Source organism: Callorhinus ursinus, unplaced genomic scaffold (genome assembly GCF_003265705.2).
Source record: "Callorhinus ursinus isolate GAN/ISIS: 27379988/994484 unplaced genomic scaffold, GSC_fseal_2.0 scaffold7, whole genome shotgun sequence".
Lineage (NCBI taxonomy): Eukaryota > Metazoa > Chordata > Mammalia > Carnivora > Otariidae > Callorhinus > Callorhinus ursinus.
In genome coordinates this window covers 58,686,064-58,699,935 of record NW_027397069.1, presented here as the reverse complement: position 1 = coordinate 58,699,935, position 13,872 = coordinate 58,686,064, and positions in this window count along the sequence as shown.

Here is a 13,872-nt window from a genome sequence, read left to right as displayed (position 1 = left end):
TTTCTTTCTTCCTTCCTTCCTTCCTTCCTTCCATAGTATATTCTTATATTTATCTATATTTTCTTGAATTGTAGTTTTCCACACAGAGGTCTTATACATCTTTAGTTAGATTTATTCCAGGCATCTGATATTTTCTGATGCTGGATACATAGATTCTTAATTTCTCTTCCATAATTTATTTTACCATCCCCATTATTTTAAAGCATTCAACCTGTTCCAAAATTTTCATTTTGTGGTTAATGCAGTGCTGAGCATTTTATAACTGTGTGGTTCTAGAGAAGACATTTTTATGTTTCTGCACAGTTGGGGTTTTCTATACAAATTTTATTAAAACGAGATTTCAGCTAAAAGTAAGCCTTGGAGGAATTACGAATGATTGAATAGTGGGAGAATTCTAGAGGTATTTTCCTTCCTGAGGTATGTCTGTGCATTTCAAGGGAGGCTGAGAGCTGGGACAGTGGAAACATCCCTGGATACTGGCTTACGTTCTCCCCCTGGGGAAATTTATTTTCACTCCACAAAATCAGGGTAAGAACCCCAAATCCTTCCCATTGTGTGTCCAAGTAGATTCTCTCAGAAGGGAAGGAGGGACAACCATCCCTCCTAATCAAGAGCCAGACTATCTTGTTCAAGGTTCTTCACCTACAACCCCTTCATATACAGGTTGTATCTGGTTCTCATCCCATCACTCCAGAGGTAAGAATGGAGGCGCAGGTGAAACCTGTCATTGTTATTTGCTGTAAGTAAATAATAATAATTTGCTCTGCTCCCAAAACCTTATTTATACATTCAGGATGATATTTATACATATGAATATTAAAAAGTTAATAATAGTTTCTTTTCCCATGAGAACAAAATGTCTGGTTTTGATTGCCATAGTGTATTCCTTGGCATCTAGAATTGTCCTTAGCATTTAGTAGAAAATGGATATTGGTTGTATGATGTATTAGTTATCTACTGCTGAACAAAGTACCCCAAATTCAAGATATTAAAACAACAAACACTTAATATCTCATAGCTTTTGTGGGTCAGGAATTCAGGAGCAGCTTAGCTGGATGGTTCAGGCTCAGATTCTCTCACGAAGAGAGAATGTCTCTCGGGCTGTACTTGGAGGGCTGACTGGCCTGGAGGATGTGTTTCCAAATTCACTTTTGTGGCCATTGACCAAATGCTTCAGTTCCTTGCCATGTTGGCCTCTCCGTAGGTTTATTCATGACAGAACAGCTGGCTTTTCCAAGAAAAAGTAATGAGAAGGAGAGAGAGAGAGACAGAGAGAGAGGCTACACTGTCTTTTATGATTTAGTTTCAGAGTGATATTCCATCACTTCTGCTTTATTCTATTTTTTAAAAACATGTGACTAAGGCCTGCTCATATTAAGCAGAAGAAGATTACATGATCACATAAAGGCTTTCACAGTATGTGCATGGTGTGTGTGTGTGTTGGTGTGTGTGTGTGTTGGTGTGCGCTGGCACAAGTATGGAAGCATGACTATAAGGTGACTTCCGCTTTTCACAGACATCATGTGCACAGATCATGTGTTCAGTACGTCTTGTGAGTCACTCTTCATATTTTAAGCACAAACGTAATGCCATTAACAAGTTTCATTTCCTATCACTGAATCACAACTCTGCTGGTTCCATTCTTGAATGGTGAACATTTGCAAAGGCTGTAAGGAATCCAAGCATTTTTCAAAAGGAAAAGAGAAATGGAAAACGTTTAGCAGCACTGTGCCCACATGGAGTACTCTAAAGTCCAAGGCTGGATCACAATATTTACTAAATGCCTGCTATGCACTGGGCATTGTGCTAGATGCATGGGAAAAATAGTGTGTAAAACAGACAGGATGTCTTCCCTCAAGGAAAGTAAAGTCTCATAGGGGAAGGTAGCCATGAATGAAAAAATCCTGCATGCAGACATGGAAAGTCAAATAACTACAAATGGTACACAGACAAAGTGTTCTCATTGGAATGCAGAACTCTGAATGTTACTACAATCTCTCAAAACACATAGAAATGATGTATGTACACATAGGCACATGTGAGCATGCATGCCCATTTCATGTAGTGCTGGGGTCAAGAGAGACATATGTAACCCATGGATTCACTAAGAGGGCTTGGGGTCTGGTTTGCCCCTTTATTACTTCTTCAGTTGCTTCTTAGCAGTGTGGATAGAAATGCTGGAACCAGAAGCTAAATCAGATTTTTTTTGGATGGGTGTGGCACAAGCTTGGCATGATAGTGAATTTAGGATTAGAAAATGTAGAAATATCTTTGTACTCCATCAACATAGACTTCCCAGTGCAAAGGCAATCATAAAGTCATTGTGAAGGAAGGTCATAATAAAATTACTTCTTTTTTTAAAAAAAAGATTTATTTATTTATTTATGAGAGAGAGAGAAAGAGACAGCAAGAGAGTGCATGAGCAGGGGGAGGGGCAGAGGGCGAGGGAGAAGCAGGCTCCCCACTCAGCAGGGAGCTGGCCCGCTGGCTCAATCCCAGGACCCCAGGATCATGACCTAAGCCAAAGGCAGACACTTAACTGACTGAGCCACCTAGGTGTCCCATAATAAAATTACTTCTCAAAATAGGTACATTTATAAATCATGGGGATGTCATGCACAGCACGGTGTCTATAGTTAATAATACTATATTGCATATTTGAAAGTTGCTGAGAGTAGATCTTAAAAAACATTTCTTTGTGACCATGTATGGTGACAGATGTTAATTAGACATTGTAGGGGTGTGTGTGTGTATAATTATATTGTACAGGTCAAACTAATACAATTTTAAATGTCAATTATACCTCAATTTGAAAAAAAGACAAAACAAAACAAAAGGTACCTTTGCCAAAAGTTTTGTCACTGAACCAATTCTGTGCATGTAATGTATTGAGTCATGCTCTGCATGCAAGACCCTGTTCTAAACACTATGAGTAAATGCAGAGTTTTATAATACACTCTGTCCTAAAGGAGCCATGATTTGAAACAGAACTGGCAGCAGAGCAAATTACTGTAAAGAACAATTCACCCCTGCCAGTTTGTCTTAGTAAATGTGTTTATCAAGTTTTTAATGGGCCCAAATGGAAAGGGATTGCCTCATGTAGCCTTGTGACATAATGGAAAATACAATTTAATAATGAGTTAATAATAAATGTATACAGACTAAGCAAAAACCCAGTTAGTTTTTAAGACTCAATAAGGGGAGGACTTGACTGTGCCTTTGAATTCAGAGCGTGCACGCAGTCCTTTTAAACGAAATGGAGATGAAAGTCTATGATTTCATTGTTTGATCTACTCTTCTTGGGAAAAGCACATAGAGTAATACTTGTGTCACTTTATTGCTTTACTCTTTGGAGAGTGATGAAATGATTAATGTTTAATATATTTTTAATCAAACAGAAACTTGGATTTAGGATAGAGTGGAACTTAGTGGTGCTCCAGGGACGAGTTTTTGCATGAACCTCTATGGCTGTCTCTGGGGCAGGCCAGCGGGGGTCGTCACCGTGGTCTCCATGCTCAGGCTATAGGATCCTCAAAGAACTGCAACTTATGATTTAAATTTTACCAAGTACATATTTTACAAATTTTAATTGGCAAATTAAATGGCACACATTTTTACCCAAACACACACATACGGGTTTAGCTGTTCCAAGACCACACCTTTATAGGGACAGAACTGTGCATGCGTATCCCTGCAAATCTGAAACAAGTGAAGATTGCAAGGATACAGGCTAATGCAGAGGACCGCTCTGGCAGTGTGCTCTCTGAGGAGCAGAGAGTTAGGTGAGCAGAATTGTTTATTAGGAAGTCCCCTTGGGGCGCCTGGGTGGCTCATTTGGTTAAGCATCTGCCTTCGGCTCAGGTCATGATCCCAGGGTCCTGGGATCAAGTCCTGCATCGGGCTCCCTGCTCAGCGGAGAGTCTGCTTCTCCCTCTCCCTCTACTCCTCCCCCCCGCCACTGCTCATGCTCATTCTCTCTCTCTCTCTCTCAAATAAATAAATAAAATCTTAAAAAAAAAATAAAAGCACCCTTGGCATCCACACCTGCAGAAGTAGGGGAAGGGAACAGGTTGGGCAGAGGGAGGCAAGCTGCAGTACAGTCCAAATGGCCCTCAGACAACCCCATGGCCTGCCCTAAAACCATCCATCAGAGTTATTTTGAGTTGGGCTGAAATGGCCCAAGCCTTCAAATGCCCACCTTGATTAGTCATTAAGTATGGGCCACCTGGAAAGAAGGTTTGACCTTGTGTTACTGAACCAAAGTGGGCCCACTCCTTGGTGATTTACAGATAGAGACAACCCCAGGTGGGCTTGCCTCACAAGGTCAAATATTTTAACTAACAAGGAGATGATGGGGAAGAATTTCCAAAGCTCTGTCTCCCAGAAGGTGGGAAAGCAAGCTCCTTTTATCAAAGCTTGGGATGAATATTCAGAAGGGGATTTTAACATTATAAGGAGGCCTAGGTAACTGCTGGTCACTTCTGGCACTTTCTGGTTCATCTGTTCAGGCCTCTTCCTCCAGTGTTTCTTTTTCTGTCCCAGCAGTTCATTAGTTTGTTTCTAAGAGGTAAGGCTGATGGTTAAGCAGAAGCTTCTGCTAGAAATTTCCTGAGTTCAGGGGGTCAGGCCGCTGACACTTACAGGAGGGGTCTGTCTGTAGCTGGCCAAGGCACTCCCTGAAGAGCCCCCAGGGCAAGACTGTCAGCCGGCAGCGCAGCCAGCAGGTGGAGGAAAGGCCCTTCTTTAATCAGGTCCTTCCTCGTCATGGCATCTGTCCACTGGTGACCTGAGACAGATACCCCTACAGAGCACATAATCCCATGACGACTGGCTCACAGTCAGCAGGCCAGACCCCTGCACTTCCAGCTGGTAATGCAAACTCCAAAAATGGTCTCACATTCACAGCCTTTTCTTCTCTTCTCTTGAGGGACGAAATGCAACCTGATGAAACTTCAAACATGTGCAACAAACAAAATTCAGTGGCTTCCCATGTAATTAGCCAATCTGAGGCAAATGTGGTGTAACCACTATATTGTATAAGCAATGACTCATACACTGAAATCAAAACAGAAATTTATTTTTGTCTCCCCCAACTCTTTAAACAGCCCTAAATAATCTTCCTGTGCTCCAACCTGAAGACTTTGGCAGGCTTATCGCTTTTCCTCAGTCTCAAGTAAAACAGTCCTTTGCTGTTGCAAGAGTCACTTCACAACAGTAACCGAAATATCTGGCCCAAGATTGCCTTAGCCTGAAGTGTTCTCCCTGCATCTTCATTCCAGAAGCCTGACTGATGGGCGGAGTCATGTGCTGGCTCTGTACTCCCGGTCATGCCAAATGATTAAAGATCATCTCTCATTTTGTGGGGATCTTTCGAAGGCTTCTCATGCTACCTGGCAGGTACATCTCACTTGTAGTTTCCTTGATCCGTCAGTTTCTGGCTGGTTTTGTTTTGCCAAGCTCTCCTCATAGCTCCAGGAACAAGGGCTAAACACAGTCCACGTTGTCTCTTCCCTGCCTGGCTCACAAACCGGGATGGCAGCCTGGCCCCAAGGGAGCCACACCCCCATCCAGGTCTACCACCTAAGCAGCAAGGACTCTCTCACCCTCTAGGGGCCCCGGTGACAGAGACTAAGCCTAGGTCTATAGTTGGTTTTCGTTTTCTCAAGCAAGAATCAGGCCTTGGGCTTCTGAGGTCACTACCTAGGAGAATACATTTCAAAGCTCTCTAAGGGGTTTTTCGAAAGCTTTCCTCCCTAGACTCAGAGCTGGCTGCAATGCCTGGTGGCCACCATGACAAGGCTTCAGTTTCCTCCAAAGAATTCTCTTACCAGTCTCCTGACAAGATCCTCTCACAGACCCTTGTGACATCCCTGGTCTGGCTGGGAGAGTTAAGAGCTGTGGAAAGGGTTCTTGAAACTATTTCCTTTGTGTATCTAAGTACGGGGAGAAATCTGGCTTATGCTGACTTTGGTAATCTGATATCTACCCTACGATGCCTCAGTGTCCCTTGCGGAGTCCCTGGTAACATCCTTTTCTACACTACAGTGGGCCAAGCTGCCCACAAAGCCTGGTGGTGAGGGGAGGCTGCTGGACGGGCTGAGAGCCTGTGGGCGGATCGGCCACACACAGAGCTCTTCCTCTACAGTCTCCTCTCTGAGTGTATGTAGATCTTGGTTTCCGTGGAAGCCAGATATTCTATAGAGAATATTAAATTATCATAAATTGTCAGGGTGGCTCAGTCGGTCAAGTGTCTGCCTTCTGCTCAGGTCATGATCTCTGGGTCTTGGGATTGAGCCCCATATCGGGCGGAGTCTGCTCCTCCCTCTGTCTTTCCCCCTACTCATTCTCTCTCTCTCTCAAGTAAATAAATAAAAATAAATAAATAAAGTGAATCTACTTTCAAGGCAAAGGTAAAATAAATAAATGAATAAATATATAAATTGTCAGAGAAACACATCTTTTTAAAAATGTAGTATTATTATTTTGTAGAGGATTTATACAGCTCAAAGAGAGTTTATTGACCATCTAATGACACATCTTTATTTTATAAATGAAGACACTGGTCTCCCAAGAGGTTTCTCATAGTCATTTGTTTATTCAACGATATTATTGTTGTCTTTTTTGCCAGGTATTACCAAAATGCTTGTGCTATAATAGCTAATAAGTCAATCCTTGCCCTTCTGGAATTTATTTTCTAGTGAAGTCACATAAATAGGCTATGACAATACATTACCATCAGAAAGTTCTTGTCTGAACTGAGCCTAAGGGCCTGGGTTCCTTACTAACCCAGGGTCAGCTTGCTAGGATGACTAAGAATGCATTTTAGAATTGACTCTTTATTGGGTGAGGCCTTTGAAACTCAGGGCGTGCTGTTTATGAAGAGTTCCAGGTTAATCTCAGCTGTAGTCTGCGTGTCGATTGGCTTTTAAATGTGAGTTACATGGAAGAATTATAATCGTTAGAGGATGATTTACAATTATTGAGAACCAGCATAATTTAACTTTTAAACTAAATTAAAGCATCTTTTGATAAACGTGTTTTTTTAATCCTAACAGGGTATATCAGCTTGAGAAATTCCTGATGCCTTTTGACCTTTAGAAATATCTACAGCAGGATGCTGAGTTTACAGACTACTATCCACCTTCCCCTTTGCAAATAAAAAGAGCTAGGTAAATGTTAGCGGGAATCATTTCTGAACATTGGGCACTTTGCAAAAAAAAAACAAAAACAAAACTGTACACGCAAATAAAGGTTACCTTTTGGAAACTTCAAAGAGAGGTCCCCAAATGGAGGCTAATTAATTCTCTCTTAGTTAACAATTTTGATAACTTTTAGCGTCAAGCTGGCAAATCTTTCTATGTGTCTTTAATTTCCGATTGAGAGAAATTCACCTTCATTCCAGGACCTAAAATCATCTCAGCTGAATGTTATATTCCAGCCAGCATCAGAGGGAAAACTCTGAAACTCTATTAATATTAAAAAAAAAAAGTGCTAGTATAGATGAAGTGGTTACCTGCAATTGTGGAAATATTTTCTACTTAAGATACATTTTTGAACTTTTTGGAAAAAACAAATCACCGAATATCGACCAAATTTCATTATTGATTATGGCACCTGGGAAGGATTTTGTTATAAAGGCTTCTGTTTCCCTCGGTGTTGTTAATATTAATTGCAACTCAGTTCAGGAAAGTGCCAGTCATGATCATGTGTGAGATGAACATGTGTAAATAACACTTTATAAATACACTGTGAAAACGTGAAATTTTCCAGAGGCAGTAATGTCTTAGTAAGTCTATGTTTGTGTTTGTTGGATTTGTGGGTAAAAACATTTTCAAAGGTTTTGAAAGATAAATTTTTTAACTTCAGCAGATTCATTAGAGATGGCAATCTCTCCTCAGGATGGAGAGGTGACAGGAAGATGAGGCAAAGGAATGAGGGAAGCCATTTTCGGCTAATGGTGTCTCTCTGAGGAGATTGTTCGTGACCAGCTGACTGTTTTCTAACCACTCCTGCCAAACTGTAAAGCCTTTGTGTCCTCTCTGTTTCCAATTTAACTACATCCCCCTTTAAAAAATTCTTAAAGGAATGAGGTAGGAGGATGTTGAACCCAGATTAGTTGTCCTGTGACATCAAGGGTCAATTTAGTATGAATGGCTGAAGAGGAGCATAAAAATGCAAAGGAATCCATTGTTGTGTAGACAGCGTAATTAAAATGTAGCCGGCGGAATTAATAGAGCCCCTGAGCTGCACAGAAGGTCCCGTGCAGGGGGCTGAGCAGAGCCCACAGGCTCAGAGCGGCAGCCAGGGGCGACCAGCGTGGTTCTCATGGCTGCCACACTTCACACATCACCCAAGTCTGCGGACTCGGCACTTCTGAGACACAGAAACCTCAACTTGCCTCTGCTGATCCTAGCAGTAAAAAATCCTTACTTATTTATAAGTACACTTTGCACTTCTATTTTTGTTTAAGATTTTATTTATTTATTTGAGAGAGAGAGAATGAGAGATAGAGAGTACAAGAGGGAAGAGGGTCAGAGGGAGAAGTAGACTCCCTGCTGAGCAGGGAGCCCGATGCGGGACTCGATCCCGGGACTCCAGGATCATGACCTGGGCCGAAAGCAGTCGCTTAACCAACTGAGCCACCCAGGCGCCTGCACTTCTATTTTCATCGGAGGATTTCAAATAGTTTTCTGGGGAAAGAGAACTGATGAATTCTACTTTACATGATTGGGTCAAGGTCTTACCAAAAGCCATTGTCTTTTCCTGCACATTTCCAAGTTAAATTTTCCTGCACGACAGCTATGTGTTGGCGAGAATTTGTCTTTAATGAGAACGCTGAGAATGAGCACCTGGAATTTGTTCCTTGCTTTTTCCCTGTGGAAGTTATATTCCCTATTCAATAAGACACGTATAAATACTGTACAGTTAGGTCAACTGAACTCCGTCTGAAAATGCTCTTTTTCATTTATTTCCCGAATTGGATGTTTAATAAAATAGAGTATTCTGGGCTGGTTCTACACAACATACACTGAATTCATGAGATTTGTTGGTACTTCCTCTTTCTTTTTCAAGACGCTTATTTCAGCTAACCAGCAAGGGAAGCGTTACATGTATATATGCAAAATAATCCACATTTGCTCTTTTAAACACATTGTTTCAGTGATGGTGACAGTCTGAAACATATCCATTTATTTGGGGATGCACTCCAGAATGTGTGACTTACTTTCTATGCTTTGATCTGTTGGAGCTCCTGATCTAAAGGGAATGGTCTAGGTCTGCACAAGCCCAGAGACTGGCACTGGGGGACAGGGAAGCAGGGAGCAGTGGGGGGGCGGAGGTTCAACAGGACCTTCTTGACAATGATGAGAAGGTGATATTAAAAACTGGATTTGGAGCCACCAAAATGTCTGGCCTCCTCTATTAATGAAAGATGATTACCACAGATAAAGTATTTAGTGATATTTTGATTTAAAAATCTATTTAAAACCTATTTAATTATTCATAAAATAGCTGAGAAATGTGATTAAGTATATGGAAATAATAATATATTGTTGTTAATATATTTTATTACCAATAATTTATGAAAATGGATGAATATGTCATCTCAAATAAAGATATGTCAGCTGCAGACACAGAGGTTTCATTATTCACCTTAGGGTGATTCAGGGTTTAAAAATAGAAGCCTATAGAAACAAAGAGGAAAGAAGACTTTTATCACCCTCTAAATTTAGGGCTTTGGATGATAAGGGCTCTATGTGTCACAACACAAGGCAATTTCTCTTCCAAAGTGCTAAAGTTAAATCGCCATTTATTTGAGGTCTCTGAGATACTGTGTTTCATTTTTATTCTGTTTTATTTTATCTATTTCCTGGGACTAGGGTCGGCCCTACAGGGGAAAGTATGAAAGCTGCCTCCGTACTATGATATGAAACCTGTGAACAGTCCTGCCTGGAAAAAGTGATCCTAACCACCAAGTTTATAGGGCAGACACCTGTACCATTGCATCAGCTATGGTGAACCAAGAAAACTCCACTTTCAAACGTGTAGATATCATCTGACCAAGGACTTTGTGCCTTCTCTCACTAGCACCTTGGAAGAAAGTATTTTTAGGGGTTAAGAGACTGACGGTGGGTTGGCAACAGGAAGAAAGATGAAGGAGACTAGGAGACAAGGCCCCCACCCAATGGAGAAAAACCACTGAGATAAACAAGATTTCCATTAATATTTTCTAGAATCGGGCCTGCAGAGAAAAAAGTGGGTTTTGAAAGTTTCTCTTCTGATCCAGATCCACCCTCAGCTGCCCCAGACAAAAGATGAAGGCCAGGAAAAAGAAGGAAAAATAGGAAGTAGGAAGATGCATAGACAAACCATGAATGTTGAATCTTCAAGATGCTGCAAACCAGAAATTGTGTAAGAACCTTCTGGAAGCTGCCATTTCTCTCTGATTTTGGAAGGGAAGAGGAGAACAGTTTAGGAGTAATCAGAGTATTTTCTCCTATAAGAATGATGTAGCAGTTGCCAACTCTCAGATATTTCTGAAAAAATAATGATGCTCATTTGCCTTACAACCAGCAAAGCAAGGTTGAATATTCCAACACTAAGATCCCACACTGCTTTAGGTATATTACAGTTCCTACATTCTTTTAAATTTTATTTCACACAGTTTAAGCACAAATGCAACTGAACATATTGTTGGTTATTTAGAGCTCTCTATTTTTCGGACTCCTCATCAAACAGCAGGATTAATGAATTTTTACAAAGCAACTGCATCACAGAGCAGAAAGATCTCTGAACTTGGAACCACAAGATCTAGGCTTGGGTGATTTTCTCTAATTTGCATTGTAACTTTTCATAATTCATATAAACTGAGTCATCCAGTTTTCTGGGGGGAAATCAGATAATATATATGCAAGTATTTTATAAACTGTAAAGGACTAAATTTTTTTATCAACATCCAGGTTTTTCTTTAATCAGCATTGAATTGGACCTGGCACTGGGCTGAATATTTAATAAGTTATATACATGTTATAAAAGCTGGGCTCTCCCTAGTTACAATGTAGCCTCCGACAGGAAAGGGGAGGTCAGTCACTGATTCTATCTCTAATCTACATTCCTTCCTGGAGTGTGGGACAACATTGGGAACATTGTTAATCCAAGCCAGTTGTCCAAGAATAATAGCAATCCGCACTTTCAAAAAACAAATTCTTTAGAATAGAAAAGTACAACACATAGAATCATTTGTTGGTGTTTTTGAAGGGGTGTTCATCCCCCAAACCCTATTCTGAAGAAATGGAACAAAAAAAGGTAAGGCAGATGGGAAATCAAAATATCACCTTTACAACTGAAATGAAGTTTGGAGAACAGTTTAGTTGGAGAGCCTGCTATGTCTGCTAGCTGAATCTGGAATTAGAAACACCCACCCAGTCAAAAGAGTAGTTCAGTGAGGTAGCCCTCTTATATATGACCAACTTAATTCAAACTTGGTACCAATGGAGCAAACCACCACTACACCACTGCCACCTTGGGGTGAAACGAGTAAAAGGCAGAGAGGCTAGGAGTTACTTTAATTGTGGTCCCTTCACAGAAGGGGAACATCAAGAGTAGTGAAAAAACATTCCTCATCACATTTCTCATTTTGATCTCTTAACTCTTTGGGTTTACCTTGCAAGGTCCCATAGGGAGAGGACCAGCAATCTTTCACATCTTTAGGCTATCTTTCCAATAACAACCACTGCTACTCCAATAATAAAATTTATAGGCATACTTCAGCAACAAATCCAATAATACTGATGTACTTGTTGGCTAGGTTTGCCATAACAAAGTACCACAGACTTTGTTTTTGTTTTTTAAAGATTTTATTTATTTATTTGACAGAGAGAGACACAGCGAGAGAGGGAACACAAGCAGGGGGAGTGGGAGAGGGAGAAGCAGGCTTCCCGCTGAGCAGGGAGCCCAACGCAGGGCTCGATCGCAGGACTCTGGGATCATGACCTGAGCTGAAGGCAGATGCTTAATGACTGAGCCACCCAGGCGCCCCAGTACCACAGATTTTGAACAGAAATTTGTTTTCTCACAATCATGGAGGCTGGAAGTCTGAGATCAAGTATTAGCAGGGTTGGTCTCTCTCTCTCTCTCTCTTTGACTTGCTGATGGTCTCCATCTTTGCATGGCTTTGCTTCTGTACTTGTCTGTGTTCTAATCTCTTCTTTTTATAAAGACACCTGTCAGATTGGATTAGGGCTTACCCTAATGACCTCACCCAAGTAATAACTTTTTAAAGGCTCTGTCTCCAAATACAGTCACATTTGGAGATATTGGGACTTAGGACTTCATCATGTGAATTTTGGAAGGGGCAAAATTCAACCCATAACAACCGAGATACTCTGGATTTTAATATAACCCTTCTTATAATTTCAAATTTCCAAAGAGAATTAAACGCTACATCCCACTGCAGATTACAGTCCAAAATTAAATTATCTTGCCCTGTGGACTTAGAAGTTTAAAGTCCAAAGTTCATGTTAAAACAAAACCAAAGACTGTGCTCTTTCATGCCTTATTCTGCTCAGTCCCAGCATTTGGAATTCTTGGTGCCTCAGTAGAGTTGACGCTTATTTAGCAGGTGCAGCTTGAGGTTTCTCCAAGTGGAATGTGTGTAATTTCTTCGGGGCCTTGGAAATTATAACATCAAGATTCTTATATGCTTCATTTTTTTAATAGAGTCCAAGAGTTAATAGGACGTGTGATTTTACCAGGTCTTACACCCACCAAATATAGAAAACAAGCCAAACCACAACCCCTAAAGCAGGAAACAATTATGTTTCCAAATTTAAAACTTAGCGTCCTCTAAGGCCATAGCAGACACTCAACGGTGTCTGAGAGATAGAGAAAAAGCAAAGGCATCCTTGGTTTCAGCTTTGTTAGGATGCCAGCCAATGCCTGTGTTGTGGAATTCACAAACCACAAAGCCAATAAATGGGGGAAAATCTCCCAGCAAGAGGCTGAACTTGGCATCATGAGCACAGCCTCCATGATGTCTATAGCTCAGTCCACCTGCAGACTCATATATAACTTTGCTGAGGCTCAGACCCTTTGCTTAAGACCCAGTGAGGACCTCAATAAAAACTTTTACTTGCCCATAGACAAAGTCATCCCAAACTGTAGTTAACAGTCAAATGGCAAAATACTATGAGGCCTAAACTTAAGCCTCTTCTGGGTGAAGAAGTTAAGTGCCAACCCAGTATAGACCACTATGTGCCACCAGTCCCTGAACTTCCTGCCCACACACTATAGACTACAAGCCCAAAACCACCTATTCTGGCACTACCAAAACCTCACCATGGATAGACTTTTCCCCACAAATTCCCTTAAAAAATAAACTCCTTCAACATTGATCTATTCCATACCATTGCCCAATAGTTTGTAACTTTTTATTTAAAACTTAAAGAAAAGTTACAAGAATAATACAAGGGATGCTCATTGAGTGTGTGTGGCTATTAAATATGAAATACATACTATGGGTAAATACATATATCATTGATATTTATGTGTATATAGCACACACACACACACACACACACACACACAGCAAGTTTATCAGTTGTATTTATTTTGTCCCATTTATTCCATAATTCTCTGGGTACGTGTCTGTGGCTGTATGTATTTATTCTTATCTGAACCAGTTTAGAGTAAGGGGAAGCATCTTATCTTTTTACAGATAAAAACAGCTGTTAAGTCAAGAAATCTAACATTGATAAAATTATATTATCTAGTTCAAGTCTATATTCAACTTCTATCAATTGCCCCTTTTATACTTTTTATTCCCCTGGCTCAGAATTAAATTCCAGGTCATAAATGTCTCTTTAACATCTCTGA